This window comes from Triturus cristatus, chromosome 2_2 (assembly GCF_964204655.1).
Source record: "Triturus cristatus chromosome 2_2, aTriCri1.1, whole genome shotgun sequence".
Lineage (NCBI taxonomy): Eukaryota > Metazoa > Chordata > Amphibia > Caudata > Salamandridae > Triturus > Triturus cristatus.
The window spans coordinates 84,728,377-84,747,141 of record NC_140582.1 but is presented as its reverse complement, the minus strand read 5'-3'; the positions used below and the strand labels follow the sequence as shown (position 1 = coordinate 84,747,141).

The 18,765-nt window shown below is 45.1% G+C and overlaps 1 protein-coding gene across 1 annotated transcript in view; it reads right to left on the bottom strand.

Annotated features, from left to right (window-relative positions):
- Positions 1–18,765, bottom strand: part of CFAP299 (cilia and flagella associated protein 299) — a 1,600,143-nt gene that overhangs the window by 1,396,209 nt on the left and 185,169 nt on the right. The gene's annotated exons all lie outside the window — the stretch shown is intronic.

The following is an 18,765-nucleotide window of genomic DNA, read 5'->3' as shown; positions in this document are numbered from 1 at the left end:
TTATATAAGGAAGGAGAGGCTTTACTGATCAATTAAATCACTCTTGTAAAAGTGAGGGCCACTATAAAATTTCTCACCTGTTGGAAACCACCACAATATAGAGATATCAACCAAATGATATTGAACTTACAGTTCTAAAGTTGATCCAAACTTGATAGAATTGTTTGAGTCTGTTCTCAGAGGAGGCATAATTTCAACTACATCACAACAGGGAGTATTGGTAGTCTTTCTCAAACCTAACAATGATCCTCAACTACGCAATTTGTTTTATTTATATCATTACTAAACAATGACTGCAAGCTGAAGAAAGTCTTAGGACATAGAAATAGACTCTCTTGTGTAGGACCCTAACTTTTGGGCAGTCCCTTTGTCTCGTCTCTTCCGTGAGGTGGGTATCCTAAATAGCCTGCCAGAGAGATGGAAAGGATCACTAATTAACCCGGTATATAAAGGAGGGGACTGAGCCGACCCAGCCAACTACCGAATGATCGCCTTACTTGATACAAAAGCCAAATACTATGCTTCTCTGATTCTATCGGATCTGTTAGACTAATAATAAAATTCCTTGTAACCAGTCGGGATTCCGTAAAGGAGTGGGTACTATCACAAACCTTCTTGCACTTGCACTAGGCTTAATGGCAGATAAGAGTTTACGGCAACAAAAGAGCCTAAATCTCTGCTTTATAGATTTTAAAGCAGAATTTGACCGAGTAAACAGATGTTTACTGTGGCATAACTAGAGCAATGGGGCCTCCCGGAAACAATACTAAGAGCCGTACAGCTACTATATACGAATACCTGGATCCAAGTCAAATTTTGCCGTTGGCAACAAGCTCACTAAGAAGATCTATACAAGTGCTGGTTTAAAACAAGGGTGTGTATTGGCCCCGCTCCTATTCTATCTTTTCATGGCCGATCTCTCCCTAAAGCGAGAAGAAGTGAATTGACATCCACCACGCCTTGGCATATTGCCCATCACTCATCTCCTATGCAGACGACATAGTGCTGCTAAGCCAGACACAAATAGGGCTTCAAAGGGCAATTAATGTACTGGCGCAATTTACCAAAGAAAATCAGATGGAAATGTATATTTAAAAAACAAAGGCCATGATTATAAGTCATCGTGCTTGGAAACATCGCCAATTTTAAATCGGCAATATGGACCTGGAAGTAGTTACCACCTATAAGTATCTGGGAGTGCTTGTGGATAACCGACTGTCTTTTCAAATCCAAAATTAGATCCAAACGAAAAAAGGAAACAGGCTAATATTCGCCTTCTATTCAAAGGAAAGGAGCCTGAAACGTCCGTTGTTAACTCCACTGTTAGAAGTTATTAAAGCCAAACTCCTCCCCACAGTGGCATATGCAAGTGAAATCCAGAATGGGAAAGATGTGTGGCTACTTTGGACACCTTACAAACAAAAGCTTACAAGATAGTATTTTCTCTACCCCGTAATTCCTCCTTGGCCCAGGAGAGGTTACAGTTCGGGTTGCAGCAGTAGCGTGTGCAAAGAAGATACATAACTATTAAAACATGGTATAAAATGTGGTCTAATTTGCAAAATCCAATCAATAATGTACTATGGAGGGCTCTAGATAAGGAACTTCAGTCTGCCTATACTAAGTACTTACAATCATCCTTAAACCTTACAAAAACTACAAATCTTTGGCAATTGAATCTTCCTTTCAGCTAACGCTAAAGAAAGCGGCTATGAAGCACTCCCTAATGGAGGACAAAACAAGTTTGAGGAAGAGATCCCACACAAGGATGGTTCTACAATCATATACCAAACTACAACCAGCAATGTATTTAGGTCAGACATATGCCCCACATCTAAAAACAAAGTTCTTAGCACTACGTCTTGGCTCAATTCCATCAAATGTCAAACTACCAAGCTGGCAATATAAAGGCCCGAAAGCATGCAGTCTTTGTGGGGCACTGAAGCAGGATCTAATACATTTAATCTGCGTCTGCCTCAACCTAAAGCCATATCGGCTCTACATTAATATCCCAAAAAGCCCAATGAATGAAGACAGTACCTCATAAAAATGACTATGTTGACATGATTTTTACCCTTTTCTTTGTCATCTTTTGATACGCTCAAATGAACTGTGTAATCAATACTCTTAATCAAATGATATTTTTAAAAAAATGTTTTGTATAACTCTTTTAAACGTTATTATAATTAACTAAAGCACATTATTATGGTTTTAATTAGCTAAAACAATAAATAATTTTTTGATTTTTGACTCTCTTGTGTAATTCAAGAGTTAATTAGCCCTGAAAAAGCTAGACTCACCCCATGTCAATTCCTGACCTTATAGAAATGTTAGATCTAGCCATGAACCATGAGGTTTCTCTTGCTGTCATGCAGATAGATTTTGAGAAAGCATATAACCTGGTGAACTAGGAACATCTTTGGTCTGTATTAGAACAAATGGGGTACTCTCACAGTTCACTGTGGCACTTGCAAATCTGTAAGAGGGTGCAACTGCCCAACTAGTTAGCATTGCAAGGCAGATAGGTGTAACAGAGATGACTAGAGGTAGTCATCAGGGGTGTCCTCTTGTGAAATCCTATTTGCTATAATCATGAAACCAGTGGCTGCTTTGATTTGTTGCTCCATTGGTGCAATAGGTAAAATATGGATTCCCAAAACTTCTAAAACATGCCCATAAGAGAATAATATTGCTTTATATTTGGAACCAATGCACCGACGTTTTTTAAAGGGTCTTACACTTTCACTAACATTTCAGACTACAAGATCAACAGACTGAAAAGCAAAGGTCTGATGTTAATTGCAGCTGTTCAGCCATTCCTACAATGTTATGAATTAAGGACACACGTTCTTCCATCAAGATATATCATTTACCATTATGCCACAGCAGTTAAGCTACAAATCTTTAATATTTCAAATTAAACTGCAATTTTAGTCCTAGAAATGACTCCCTTTATCTTTTATAGGTAGAATTAACAGGGTTCTAATGAACCTTTCATGAATTGACCCCTTTCTTAGTTCTTTTTCTGGGAAGCCAAAACAGTCCATTGCTATAAATAACTTTTACAGAACCAGGGAAAATGGTTGCTGGGCACTGCCTTATTCAATTTCTGGAGTTTCGTGCCACAGCAGCTATTTATCTCCAAAAACTAATATTAATGCGATGACTGAAATTTTGAATTCTCATAAGTTGAAATGGTTTTTATGTAAGATACAGCATCCTAAATATTACAAAACAAATAGAAATATGGCGCAACAAAATTTCCGTAGGATTTGGGCAGCATTCTGCTGCTTTAGAATATTCCTCTAAGAGTCCATTTGGCATAGTTTATCTCTTGCTTTGGATAGCTCTCAAGCAGTAAGCAAATATTACATCTTTTGGCCTGTTATTCAAACAAGGTCAATTCAACCCCTTCTAAAAACTACAGAATTCCTAGACAGCCAAACACAAGTATGATTTCTTTTTTCGGAAAACTATATTGGGATTTATTTCTAAAATGTATACATTTATTTTGTATCCTATTGAATCATGAAGAGTGGAGTGAACATAGTGGGCTTGTAAGATCATGAACGGAATAGGGTTTACTAAGCAGAGCTACACAATTCTTTTTGGATTTGCACTATACTTCGTTTTTTGCAATTCTATGCCATGCATTGCCTCTATCAGACCTCATAATGTCTTCAAAAGGTCTATCCAAGAGCTCCTAATGATGCAAAACATCTATAGGGAACTGGCAGAGCAAGTTTCTTGGGAGACATATTACAGTGATTCATGATGAATGTACTGAGTAATCTCCCGAATTCAAAATTTGGATGCACTTTTTTCACCCAATTCGAATTTGCTGTTATACGTTGCATGTAAAACATCACCAAAACAGAAATTAATTATTTCAAGGCCAATCTTCTTAGATATTTTGGATGTGTGCTCTTTTTTAACAGCAAATTGAAAATCAGAAAATACTCCTATATTCACAATGGTATAAAATTGTACCTGCAATCATGTTAGTGAAAGATCTGTATTACTCAAGCGTAAATTTTGCATTTTCAGCACCCTAAGAAAAAACCTTACCTATTAGAGATGTCACTGGGGTGATACAAAATTAGATACAAAGACTTGAAGTGCTGTCAAACTGGATATATCAAATATTTATCAACAATTCTAAAAATTGTTTCCACCCATAATACAGATTTATTAATGGAAAAAGTGGAACATTCTACACATGAAAAGTAATTCTTATTCACAAAGGCAGCATTAGCGTATCTTTGCTCTCAGAGATGTTACTTATGAGAGTCGCCATTCTTCTAAGTGTGGGGATCTGTCCACAGTTATGACAAACAGTGAGTATTCTGAAAATATTGTCAGAGGGAGGTCCTTACAAATGTGGCCATCACCAAATGAGTTACAACATTATGGGTGTCCGTAAATATTTTCAATGTTTTTTCTATAATACATTGCATCTGCCCATTTATTTCTACTGGTTGAGCTCTTGAAGTTAAGATCTCTACTTTGATTTAGGGTCTCGTGGCCAGACCTCTACCATTACATGTTGTCTTTCCTATGTTAATCCTTTAACTCCAAGGCACTAGCTTTTAATTACCCAGTCTACAACTTTTGTTACCAGGTCACCTTTTCGACACAAGCAGGTCTTAGGTATTATTAAACTACCCAAATGAGATAGCTATAGTTCATAAGACTAACCCGTCTGGCTACAAGTGTACTTGGGTTACGTGGCATGTGGAGTAGTTTTTTCCCATGACCAGAAACGTTTCATGTGGTCTGTGTGTCACTGAAAATGCTGCTCCCTGTCCAGTCATTTTGACTTCAGCGCCAGGACACCCTTGGGTATTAGTGCGCTTTATAAGCTCCTAAATAAATAAATAAATACTGCAAAATAAAGAATCAGGCATGGGGTGGTTTGAAAGACTAAGGTGACCAAGGGACATACTTGTGACAAAGGTACACACACCCTCATCGGATCTGCTTACAGCCTCGCTTTGCTCAATACTTTTTCATTGTTGCAAAGAAAGTTAACAAAATGTTGAATCAAGGCTTTCTGACTTCAAGGTAAGTGGACTTCGGGGAGAGGATGTAGCCTTGTGGCTAGAGCGTTCGGCCTTAAAGCTGGGGAACTGGGGTCGAGTCTCTGCAATGATGCTCAACATCCTGTGATTCTGGGCAAATCTCTTAATCTCCCCATGCCTAAAAAAAAAAAGAATGTTTCCTTATATAACGAAACTGGTGCTCATGTAAAGCGCTCTGATACCCGATGGAAAACAGCCTTTACAACACTGCTGTTCCCACACAGGGCCTTTACCACGCAGCCATTACCACGCACAGCCGTTACCATGCATATATTGTTACAACGCATAGCCATCACCACGCAACATATGTGGTGAGGGCATATGCTGGTAACAGTGGTAAAGGCACCTGCGTGGTCAAGCCTATCGGCGTCGTTATGAGGAGCAAAGCGATCCCTTCCGCTTCCTCTTTTAAGAGTTGCCTCGTCGTCGTCCTGTTTAGGTAAGGAGGATTATTTTTAGGATGGCTTTTGTTGAGGGTATTTTTTAGTGATTAGGGCAGGGGTCGGGCATTTTTTAAAAGGGCGTAAGGCTGTGGGTGTCGCGCTGGTTTCTAGAATTCGGGCTAAGGAAAAAGGGCGGGGCAGTGGGGTGGTGCAGGAGTATATTTTTAGGGATTAGGGCAATGGTCCGGTATTTTTAAAAAGGGTAGGGGCGGTGTGGGTCGCACTGGGTTCTCACTTTAGGCTTTAGGGCAGGGTCGTAGATTTTTATAAAAAGAGCAGGGGCTGTGGGGGTCGTGCAGGAGTGTATTTTTAGGGATTAGGGCAGTGGTCGGGTATTTATTTAAAAAGGGCAGGGGTAGTGGGGGTCATGCAGGGGAATATTTTAAGGGATTAGGGCAGGGGTCGGGTATTTAAAAAAATGGTCGGGTGGGGGAGGTTCAGGGTCTGGCTTGAGGACTGAGGGCAGGAGTTAGGGGACATTTTTAAATCGCATGGACCTTTCCCATACATGCTTTACAACAAAATACGTTGTAAAAGCATGCGTGGTAAAGGCTGTACGTGGTAACGGCATTTGGGTTGTAACGCATGCGTGGTAAAGGCATGCGTTGCAACGGAATGCGTTGTTGCATCATACATCCATACCCGATGTCTCGGGTCTAGTTCGCGCTATATAAAACTCTAAAAAAATAAAAATTAAAAAAAAGTGCACCTCACCCAGTGCAACCTGCATGCTCTAGTTCCTGAGTCAAATCAACAATCGATGTCAAGAGACCCATGTCATGAGTGGCACCTTCAGACCACTTTTAGCAAAGAGCACGTTGCTTTCTAGAACTTGTAATGTCACATTCAACATTGAAAGTATGGACTTAAAAATCACAAAATGCAAAGTGGTGTTGACTAGAAAATCAGGACTGGCTGAGGATGTCAAACATGCCATGGGGCCACCTGGCAAATATAATCGACTAAAGAAAAATTCATAAGAGAGAAGGCAATAACTTCGGCATCGTCTATCACGTGAAACTGAGTCTTATGAAGACTAACCTCTCTACTCCTTTCAGTGCCAGTCGGGTTTTCTACTCTTTCCCATGCTTCACTTACTATCTAAGTTTATATATGAATGATCAATGCAGAAGGGCTGTAAGAAGTGTGGAAGGCAACACATTTATTTTAAAGGGGATGACAAGGGAAGGAAATATTTCATGGAGAAGAACAAGTTACTTACCTTCGGTAACGCTTTTTCTGGTGGATACAGTATCTGCCTGTGGATTCCTCACCTTGTGAATATCCCCTGCGCCAGCAACATTCGGAATCTTTTGTAGCAGTCCACGCCGATGAGGTCGAAGACGACGTCACAGAGACACGGCTCCGCTCGTGACTCCGCTGACGTCACCGGCTCCATAAGAAGACCTCTTCGGTGTGATGACGTCAGTTCCGCCCTTTTTTCCGTGCCTTCAAGGCACACGGACGGACTGACAGCAATATATACATAGTATACACAGTACATAATATATAAAGCAACTCACACAGTGTGGAGAATAAGTAGCAAGGCAAAACAAACAACACAATGCCTTTGACAGTAACAAAACACATTTTGAAACACCATTAATAGAATTGTAGGTATAGAAGGATGGACAACGGGGAGGCGGGTGGGTCAGTGAGGAATCCACAGGCAAAAACTGTATCCACCAGAAAAAGCGTTACCGAAGGTAAGTAACTTGTTCTTCTGATGGATACATCTGCCAGTGGATTCCTCACCTTGTGAATAGATTCCCACAGCAGTCCCCACTCCCGGAGGAGGGTGTCCACCCTTCTATACCAGAAAGTCCTGAAGGACGGAACGAGTAAAATGTCCGTCCCTCCTCACCTCGGAGTCTAAGCAATAATGTTTTGTGAAGGTGTGAAGGGAGGCCCAAGTTGCCGCCCTACAAATGTCCTCCACAGGAACGCCCCTAGACAAAGCAGAAGTGGAAGACTTTGATCTAGTGGAATGAGCCCTTAAACCCTCTGGAGGTTCCTTACCAGCCAAAGAGTAGCATATCTTGATGCACAAGACAATCCATCTTGAAAGGGTACGCTTGTGCACCGCTCGACCTTTCCTGCAGCCAACAAAGCCCACGAAGAGCTGGTCATCAACTCTGAAGTCTTTAGTCCTGTCCAGATAGAAGCTCACCGCCCTCCTAGGGTCCAAGCGGTGAAGTCTCTCCTCCTCCTTGGAATGGTGAGGGGGAGGATAGAAGGTAGGAAGGGTAATGGACTGCCCCAGATGGAAGGGAGTTACCACCTTAGGCAGAAACGCAGCCCTGGTCCTGAGTACCATTCTTTCAGCATGAATGGTCAAGAACGGGAGTTTTGAACTTAGAGCTTGAAGCTCACTTACCCTCCTTGCCGAGGTGATTGCAATGAGAAAAACCGTCTTAAAAGACAACAGTCTCAAGGGACACTTGTGTAAGGGCTCGAAGGGAGAACCCATAAGATAAGTCAAGACAAGGTTTAAGTCCCATTGAGGCACAATAAAGGGAGTAGGAGGAAACCTGTTTGTGAGGCCCTTAAGAAAATGAAGAACAATAGGTGATTCGAACAATGACGGCTGATCCGGCAAGCAAAGGAAAGCCGACAAAGCCGATAAGTATCCTTTTACAGTAGCCACAGCAAATCCTTGCTGAGCAAGAGAAAGGGCAAACTGCAGAATGTCAGATAAACGAGCCTTCAAAGGATCAATTGACTTCTCCCCACACCAGAGAACAAATTTAGACCACCTATAGGAATAGATAGATTTGGTGGAATGACGTCTGGCAGACAAAATTACATCTACCACATCTGGCGGGAGAGAAAAAGAATTCAGGTTGCCCCGTTCAATCTCCAGGAATGAAGGTGTAAGCTCTGGAGGTGGGGGTGTAGAACCTGCTCCTCCGATTGCGAGAGGAGGTCTGCCTTGAGAGGGAGACGGAGCGGAGGGTACGAGGAGAGGTGGAGAAGATCTGAATACCACACCCTTCTTGGCCAATCCGGGGCAATCAATATTATGACTTGGGCCCGGTCTTGGCGAATCTTCCTCAGAACCCGAGGAATCAAGGGTATGGGAGGAAACGCGTAAAGGAGTCGTGAGCTCCAACTCAACTGAAACGCGTCCCCCAACGCTCCCTGCATCGGATACTGGAGACTGCAGAATGACGGGCAGTGAGCATTCTCGTGAGTGGCGAACAGGTCCACCCGAGGAGTTCCCCACGTCCGAAAGACGTGACGAACCACCTCCAGATGTAGCCTCCACTCGTGGTCGGCAGAGAACTGCCGACTGAGTCTGTCTGCACGCACGTTCAACACCCTGGCCAGATGATTTGCCATCAGACAAATCTGATGGTCCTGAGCCCAGGACCAGAGACGCAGGGCCTCTCTCCAGAGACAAAGAGACCCCACTCCTCCCTGCTTGTTGACATACCACATCGCGGTAGTGTTGTCCGTCAGGACTTGAACAGACTGACCGCGAAGGGAAGGGAGGAAGGCCTTGAGTAACAAACGAATCGCCCGCAATTCCAGAAGGTTGATGTGAAGCAACCTTTCCTCTGGAGACCAAAGACCTTTGATCTCCAGATCCCCCAGATGCGCACCCCACCCTAAAGTGGATGCATCCGTTATCACTGTGGCCACCAATGGAGGTAGATGGAAGGGCTTTCCTTGAGACAGATTGCCCTCCACGCTCCACCAAGACAGATCCGCCGCAGCTTCTCTGGAGATCCTCACAGACTCCCTGAGATCTCCTTTGTGCTGATACCACTGCCTGCGGAGGCACCACTGGAGCGCCCTCATGTGCCAGCGTGCATGGTTGACCAACAGAATGCAGGAAGCAAACAGACCGAGCAGGTGAAGGACCTTCAGGACTGGAACGACCGCTCCATTGTAAAACAAAGGAATCATTTCCTGTATGTCGAGAATCCTTTGAGGAGGAGGGAATGCTCGACACATAGTAGTGTCCAGTACCGCACCTATGAACAGGTTGCGCTGAGAGGGCACCAGGTGAGATTTGGGCACGTTTATCGAAAAACCCAATTTGAACAACAGCTGAGTTGTATCGTGCAGATGACGCAGCACCTTCTCTGGCGACTCCGCTTTGATCAGCCAGTCGTCCAGATAGGGGAAAACGGAAATCCCCGACCTTCTGAGATGGGCTGCCACGACTGCCATCACCTTCGTGAAGACTCGGGGTGCAGTAGTAAGACCAAACGGAAGGACCGCAAACTGATAATGCTGCGATCCTACCGTAAACCGGAGATACTTCCTGTGCGACTTCAGGATGGGGATGTGGAAATACGCATCCTGCAAGTCGCTCGACACCATCCAGTCCTCCTGATTTAGTGCTTGAAGAACCTGCGCAAGGGTGAGCATCTTGAACTTCTCTTGCTTCAGATAAAGATTCAAGACTCTGAGGTCCAATATCGGCTGCAATCTGCCGTCCTTTTTCGGAATCAGGAAATACCGGGAGTAGCATCCCTGACCCCCTCTCCTGCTCTGGAACCACCTCTATCGCACCTTTCTGTAGTAACTTCAGGACTTCCTCCTGTAGGAGAAGACAATGGTTCTCTGAGCAAGCCCCTTGACAAGGAGGGCAATTTGGAGGGAATTCCCGAAAGGGAAGGGCGTACCCATTTTCTACAAGATCTAGAACCCAAAGATCTGTAGTTACAAATTCCCAATCTTGTAGAAAATGGGTAAGCCGGCCCCCCACAGGACCAACATGATCCAGAATGGTGGATCTAGGGCTGCTTTGCGGTGGAAGGAGGGGCTGAAGAGGAAGAGGAAGAGGAGGAGAGTTGACGGCCACGTGAGCGACCCCTGATTCTACCTCTGTATCCTTTAGACAAAGAGCCTTGCTGCTGCTGTTGGGTCTGCCTGTAGGAACGAAAGGTTGCCCTTCTGAAACCTCTGTACCTTTTAAACGACCCCCTTGACTGGGATTGAAGGCCCAGAGACTTAGCCGTAGCCTTGCTCTCCTTAAAACGTTCAAGAGCAGCATCTGCCTTTTTGCCAAATAAACCAGATCCATCAAAAGTCCAACAGAGTCGACTGTACATCCGGGGAAAACTCCGAAGACTTCAGCCACGCACCCCTCCTGGTGGCAACAGAAGACCCCATGACCCTTGCCACTGAATCCGCCGTGTCCAGCCCACTTTGGAACACCTGGCGTGCTGGTGCCTGGGCATCCGTCAAGATCTCATTAAAACCAACCCTATCCTCCTCAGATAGTTTTGGTGCCAGTTTCTTAGCTGAGTCCATGAGCGCATGAACATAGCGTCCCAAAAGGCAAGTGGCATTTGTTGATTTTAGCGCCATGCTGGCCGATGAAAAGACCTTTTTGGCCGAATGGTCCAGCTTTTTAGCCTCTCTGTCCCCCGGAACCTGAGGAAAAGCACCCTTGGATTTTCCTGAACAAGCTGCCTGAATCACCAGGCTCTCAGGCGATGGATGTGATGTCAAGAACTCAGGGTCCCCTGGAGCTGACCTATACCTCCTAGCAACCCTCTTAGAGACTGCGGGAGAAGAAAAAGGCTTACGCCACACCTCCAACACAGGGTCAATAATGGCCTCATTAAAAGGCAACAACGGCTCCGAAACTGCAGTAGGAGAATGCAACACTTCAGTCAGAATGTTTGATTTGAACTCAGTAGTTGGCAACTGAAGATCCAGCAGTTCTGCAGCCTTCCTGATGACTGCATGATATGGAGCCACATCCTTCGAGGGTTCATCGGAAGGTGGAGTAATTTCCCACTCAGGAGACAAATCCAGTCCATTAGCCTCTTTAAGCTCCTCAAACACCTCGTCAGACTCCACCAGCTCTCCTTCTTCTGCTTCTTCCAGAAGGTACCATCGCTCATCAACCACTCTCTGAGCCTCCCTTCTGGACCAAATCCGTACAAGCGGTGTCGGCGGCGCCGGGTTCGAATCCGACGGCGCCAGCGTCGAACGCGGATCCGCAGGAGCAGCCGGTGTCGAACGAGGTCGAGCCGGCGCCCGTGAAGAAGGAAGCAGCGTCTACGTCCTCGGCGCCGGTAGATGCCAAGACGGCGTCGCCGGAAAAAATGGCATGAAAGGGGCCTGCGGATAGACTTGCGGCACCCCCAAATTAAACGCCATTGGACCCATCGGACCCGCAGGTGCACCAGTGGTATACATGGCTCTCGCAAACACCCCGTACATAGCATTTAAATAATGCGAGGAGTCCTGACCTGGTCCAGGGAACGCAGGGTACTGGTCAGGCATCACCGGACTCGGGCCAACCGGCGCCGACGGTGGAATAAACGGCGTCGCAGGCTCACCTGGTACTTGAAGTTCCTCAACCGGGGCCGGAGACGGGGCCGGAGATGAATCCGGAGCTGGAGATGGAACCGGCGTCGGAGATGGAACCAGAGCCGGAGAAGTAGCCGGAGCCGGCGAAGCCACTGGAAAAGAAGGACCAGGAGGCGAATCCGGAATGGGTGAAAGAGACACAGAGTCCTTTCGGCGTCGAGTTGGTGACTTCGACTTCGGAGCCGAACTCTTGTCCGAGTGATGTCGAGAAGAGTGCCTCCTCTTCTTCTTGTGCTTCTTGGATCGTGAAGCATGCCCCGAAGTCGACTTCGACGCCGACCTCGATCATGACCTCGACCTTGTCCTCGACTTCCTTCTTCCTCTCTTCTCATCCTGGCGATGAAGAGTTTTTCCTCCCTTTCTTTTAGAGCCTTGGAGCTCATCTTGCGACAGCAAGAACAACCATCCACATCGTGGTCAGATGACAAGCACCACACACAGTCGTCATGTGGATCCGTGATCGACATGTGTTTGCCACATTCACGACAGGGCTTGAAACCCGACTTCCTTGTCGACATCTTTCTCGAAAAAGAAACAGAGAAACCCAGAAAAACACAAAGTTACAGTAAAGCTACCAACAGCGATTCCCGAAATCCGTTGGCGTCGACGGCGAGGAAAAAAGGGAAATGACGTCATCACGCCGACGAGGTCTTCTTATGGAGCCGGTGACATCAGCGGAGTCGCGAGCGGAGCCGTGTCTCTGTGACGTCGTCTTCGAACTCATCGGCGTGGACTGCTACAAATGTTTCCGAATGTTGCTGGCGCAGGGGATATTCACAAGGTGAGGAATCCACTGGCAGATGTATCCATCAGAAAAATGTTTACCTGTGAATGAAATAAGTTTTAATTTAAATGCTCTGAAATTCCCTTACTTCTGTAATCCATATGGTCTTGCAAATTAGGTAAAAAGACTGCCCTATGCATAATCGCAAATTAATGCCTGCAGAGATTTACAAATTTATTTTTGGAATTGTTCACTCTGTCAAAGGAAGCCATGAACTTCTTGATGGTTCCCACAAAGGGAAAACCCCCCAAAAACGAATAAAAATATGACTATTCTGCAAAGGTACTTATGGTGAGGCTCAGATAAATTTGTTCAGGTAAAGTATTTGAGGGCATAAGGGGAAAGGTAGCGTACTATTTAAAAGATACAGTGAGTTGAGGACTCTTGGTGCAAAATGATTTGTACACACATTACACCTGACACTGAGATTTACAGTGTCTTTACCGTAGCATTTATAATTTCTCACATAGAATGTTTACTAATGTTGGAAATACATATTTACATTAAATAGAAATATACTTAATGAAAATTACCTAGGAATAATACATTGAAGTTGAATAATGGAGTGATTGACAAACAATAATGAAATGCACATACTTAATTGCAACTAAAATAATCTACAATCTCAAAATGCAAAGATGAAATTTAGTTATGTATACTTGTTTCTTAAAGCCATCCTCTTTACTTCACTACTGAACCTCAGTCACCAATGCCTAAACATGTGCAAATGTGTCTTTGTAACTCGTAAAGAGGTTGTTACTAGTTTCTAGTAATCCTTAAGTGTGCATCATTCGAACGCAAGTCATATGACAATGAAATTCCAATGTATGCATACATGTTGCAGGGATGTACTTCAAATAGTAATTATAGTAATAATAATAACAATCAAAGTAGGGCATACTTTATTTTTAAACTTAGTTTTGTTGCCATTTAATTATAATGATAAAGACATGTATACAAGAGCTGGAGTCAGTACATGATACACGTATCATTGTGTTCAAGTAAACAAAGATCATATCATAATAGTAACATATTCTCAAGGTTACTCAGGTCTCACAGAATCCCATATTTTACATAGAGCTGAATGCTAAAGTAGGCAAATAGTGTTCCTGTCAATTCTATTGTTTATAGACATTTTGGGCGCTATGCATATTTTGACAGATGGAAGTTGTAAAGTTGGTCCCATTAATGCCATAATTGATAGAAACAAGAATTTTTGAAGTAGAAAAAGGCACAGGAAAAAAACCCACCAATAACAAAACGGTCCTGAGGGCCTGAGCACTATAGAAACATAGAGGGACCCACTATAGTTCCGAGGGTCCCAGAGCATGTGTCTGTATGCTGGGGTTAGGAGAAGAGAGGGAAGGCATCTTAAAGTCAGTTCAACTGGCTAGTCTTGCAAGCAAACATCCCAGAAGGTCCATAGAGATCGCCTCTCACTTCAGGGCTACACTTCACAGCTCGGAGGAAGCATAGCCACCAAAGCCCATGTCTACATTTCACATTCAAACAGGTTTCCATTAATCGTAAAGGCCTCTTCAAGGAAAGTCCACAGCACCCTCATCTCGCTAGGGTTCACCCTCAGGTTTCCTCTCATTACCATCTTTCCTTCTATCCCAGAATCCAAGTACCTCCGCCCAAAGGCCCGCCAGAGAGTGACATCTTCTCTCCTGTGCATCTCTCCTATCAGTGTTCACTCCTCTGCTTTGGCCCATATGTCGACATCTCTTTCCCATGTCACAATCCTGGCTTGCCACAGTATTGCTATGTGTCTTTTTGCCAAAACCAAAGCCAGGTCCACAAATCTGGTACCAACTTTACACGCTTTGGGTCTGGGGAACAATCCTAAGAGGCAAACCTCTGGTGTGCAGGGGAGTGAGTGGTCTAGTACCACATTAAGTTTGGTAATGACAGTATTCCAAAATACGCAACCCCGGACAGCTCCACGTCATGTGGCCGAAATCTGCCTCCAGCTCCATGCATTTGGGACAAGTCCTCAGGAGTCCTCCATACATGATTTGTGGTCTATGGGGGGTCAGATAGGTCATATGTATATAATTAAATTGGACGTACTTAAATCAAGTATTCCTAAAAATACGCTTAGGGCTCACCACAATCCTACCCCACTCCAAGTTCAAAAGATCTCTCCCCAATAATGCTCTCCTCTTCTCCAGAATCTTTATCAACGGTTTTGTAATCATCTCTAGTTGTGCTCTATAAAGCCATTTCACCAGGTAGCATGCAGAGCCCAAGATCACCAGTACCTGAAGGACGATGTGGGTTTCAGGCTCTCGTCTGCCCTCAGACCACAAATCCCAAAGCGTCCGCACCAAAGCATGATAGGTCAAGAACTGGCCAGGTGGCAACTCACACTGAGTCACCAAATCATCTAGTGGGATAAGTTCTCCCAGCTGGAAGCAATCACTCACCATGATTAAGCCTGATGTCATCCAGTCAGATAGCGGTTGGCTCATAAAAGGAGACGGAGGATCCCCGCGAGGTAGCCCTGCCAACTGTAAGTTTGGATCATAATGGGGGGTCCCAACTGTCCTCCTCCACCAGCACTGCAGTGCCACTCTCAACAACACACATGATTGGGGAGTGACTGCATTCAGATCAAAGTTTTTTGCTAGCAGAAGCTCCTGATTGGCAACCAACCAAATGGAGGCCAGCATCTCGAGGACACTGCCATCCGACCATTGGATCAACCACTGAAGCTGGACAGTCAAATAGTGTAATTTTAATTCGTGGGCATCCAAAACGCCGTCCCCTGGGGCTGTCCAGAGTATTGTTAGGTAGACTCTATTGCACCCTCTATCAATATCATTTCTTGGAGTAGGGCAGCATAATCATCTTTGATAAGGAGATGTAAGCCATAACTGGTAATTTTAAGGAGCGTCAGAATTGGACACTGGCCTTAAGAGGCCAAACCGCCTGTCCTAAATTGAATTGCCTTCTTTAAGATCATCCAGAGCATGAAGCACTCGAATTTACAAGTATCGAAATGACCAGGTGAGCCCCCATGGCATATCAAGCGGTCATGCCATCATGGCAAATAAGTTTGTTTTGGCCTTATTAACCCAGAGCCTACGGGTCCTAAAAATCATCCAATAAGGTCAGTGCATTTGCAACTCGAATCGAAGGCCTTTTCCAGGTCCACTAACATAAGATCAGGGCATCAGGATAGAGCCCAATATCCTGATTATATAGGATATGATATGACCAGCGAAGGTTCCTGGAGGTGGACCTGTGCGGGATAAATCCATTCTGGTCCTCATGAATGAGATTTGGCATGTGGGGAAGCAACCGCATCACCAGTACTAAGTGTCTTAAAGTCCGCGCTTAAAATAGAGAAAGAGCGAAATTCTGATGTACGCGCCCATAATGTCTCATCTTGGGAAGTGGGACCACTATCGCATTTTTAGCTAAAGCTGAAAGCGAGTCCGTGCACAGTGATTTGGCGTATAAGGCCTCTAATCTAGGGGCTAAGGCGGTAGCAAATATAGTGTAAAACTCAGCTGGTAATCCATCCAGACCAGGGGTTTTCCCAGTGGCCATGTCTTTGATGGCCAAGAGGATATCCTGTACTGTCACAGGACCCCCCAGATCTTCCTGCAGAGCTGGGTCAAAGGGTATGCATTGATTCCATGAACTTCATTACAGCATCCTGTAAAATGTTCTCTGGATGCCGGCAAAGGATTTCTCTGGATGTCCTCAAAGGAGTGGATAGGAGCTTCTCAACTTTCAGCCAACCCCAGGTTACCACAGTCTTTAAATATAATTGGCTGTCTTTAATAACCCATATACCTCAGATGTTCACAAACTTTACCAACGTGTTTTCCTTTTTGTCCGTTTTTGGTTTTTCTCACTTGGAGTTTGCTTTGCTTTTTAAAAAAATCTTCTATCACTCACATCATTATGAGTGTTAAGAATGCAAAATTGCCTTTTTCTTAAAAAAAATAACATTCGGTTTGGATGAATTGGATTACACCACAAGATACTGGCTGTTCATTATGAATTAATGTCTACATTGAGTAAGTCAAGACAAAAATGTGTGTCACAAAAATTGGAATTTGAATACTGGTATAGATTTACTCCACACAGAATATTCTGTGCCACTAAAATATTTTTCTTTAAATGAGTTCAATGTGAATACTTGTTCCAAGGTCACATGATACCCTTGTTAACATGGACATTTGGGCCGCTCTTGTTTTCATTGAACCCCACAGATACTGCGCTAATGTCTTGTTCGAGCGTGGCCTTAGTGTCCACGATAGAGGGTAATACCCTGTCAAGGTGAGAGTGAATCAAAACATCAGTGGCCTCTCCATCTTCCTTTTACCCCTATGGGGGGAGTGAGGATTCTACCATCTCTAGCTGCGTGGTCCCCTGTTTAGGTTTGGATTTGCCCATGATAACAATTAGTATTACGCAGGACCCAGGTGGGGGACAGGTTCCAGCTGAGTCACAAAGTTAGTATGTGGCCCTCAACTAGCTGGTCTTTATTTGAATTTGTTTGGAAGACCCAGCCACACAGTGCTCCCAGCAGCACTCCCACTGGCCCCAATCTAGGCCCTGCCTCCCACGTCACATCGATCATGTCCCAGAAATCTGGTCATCAATCTCTACATTAACCAGGCCTACAGGCCCCTTATCTAGGCCCGACCTCGCTCGTCATCTGCAGTCACAATACTGCTTAGGGTGGTGCAGCGTGCAGTCCCCTGCAACGTCAAGGATGTACTGCACTGAGGGGCAATCTCAGTGGGGCCAATATGTGTCAGGCACCCCTCTAACCAGTCTTCGGTGGCAGTCACTTTTCAAGTGGGCTATGCTAGGTGCCACGGGTGATGCCAATCCTTGCAGCCTCTGTCGCGCTGTAGAAGCGTAAAGCGTCAGCGTCAGCACCACAGCCATGGGGGGACACAGCTCTCTCGCCACACCTTCAGGCCGCCAGGCCCAGCCACCCGAGACAGGAGTGCCACCGAGGCCCAGCACAGATCTTGGGTTAGCACCCCTCCTCCAAGGGGCCATGCCTGGCAGCTACAAGTCCCGGGAGGAGCATGTGTCAGTCAGGGGACCGAGGTGCTTCATTCTCGCTCTGCAGACTCCACAGGAGAGGGGGAACCATAAGGCGCTCCCCCCGCCTTCGCAGTCGCCAATCACCGGGCGCCGGTCTGGGTCTCAAGCCCCCTCTCCTTCAGGTAGCCCACAGAAAGACCAGGTACTGCAATCGTGGCCCCAATATGCACCGGGGGGGCCTGGCGGCAGGAGGGGGAATGATATCTCAGGGGTAATCAATGCCGGGCGCCACCTGTAGCTCTCCTACGTCAGTCTTAGGCTCGGAACACCCAGCTCGACACCACAAAGGCCCAAGCAAAACATCAGTCCGCCAGTGTCATTTAGCGCAGGAGGCCGCAGCAGCCACAGCCCGTGTAAATGTCCAGGCTAAGTGCTGCAGGGGTTGCCGCCACTCAGCAATAAGCAGGATGGAAGGGGTCAGTGTTCCAAATTTAGCCCCTGAATCAGCCACTGTCCCTCTGTATCCGAATGAGGTAGGTTTATAGTTGAGGTGGCGTGGAGCAATGGGCTCCCACGTCTGCCATCTTCTGAGACCAAGCCACGCCCCTCAAAAGTAGGGCATACTTATTAAGGTGCAATTTCATTATTTCTCACATGAAAATGATATATGAACTAAAGGTACTAAAGCATATTAAATTTGTATATGTTTAAATGTGCACACGCATGTTAAATGTGTATTATTGATTTATACGTCTTAAGTTAGCCTTTGTTCTGAAGGCCTATATTCTCATTTGCTGCTTTTTCATGAAATCTGTTGTTTTGCTATTTCTGTTGAGTTGATTCCTTGCAGGTGTTCTCATACCTTCCTAGTGTTGGAACTTATACTTTCTTGTGACAGTGTCAGATACATTGTCTGGGACTGGAATTCAACTGCCAGCACATGAGAAATCTGTGGACAAAGAATGGACTATTGTGCTTAAGCCTGAGTGTGTGACCAAGACGATGATCCCACGTCTAGTGTGGAATTCTCCTTTGCTGTTGCAGTGGGGACCATGTGAATCCATATAGAGATTAGAAAAAAAGGACTTCTATTGATGAT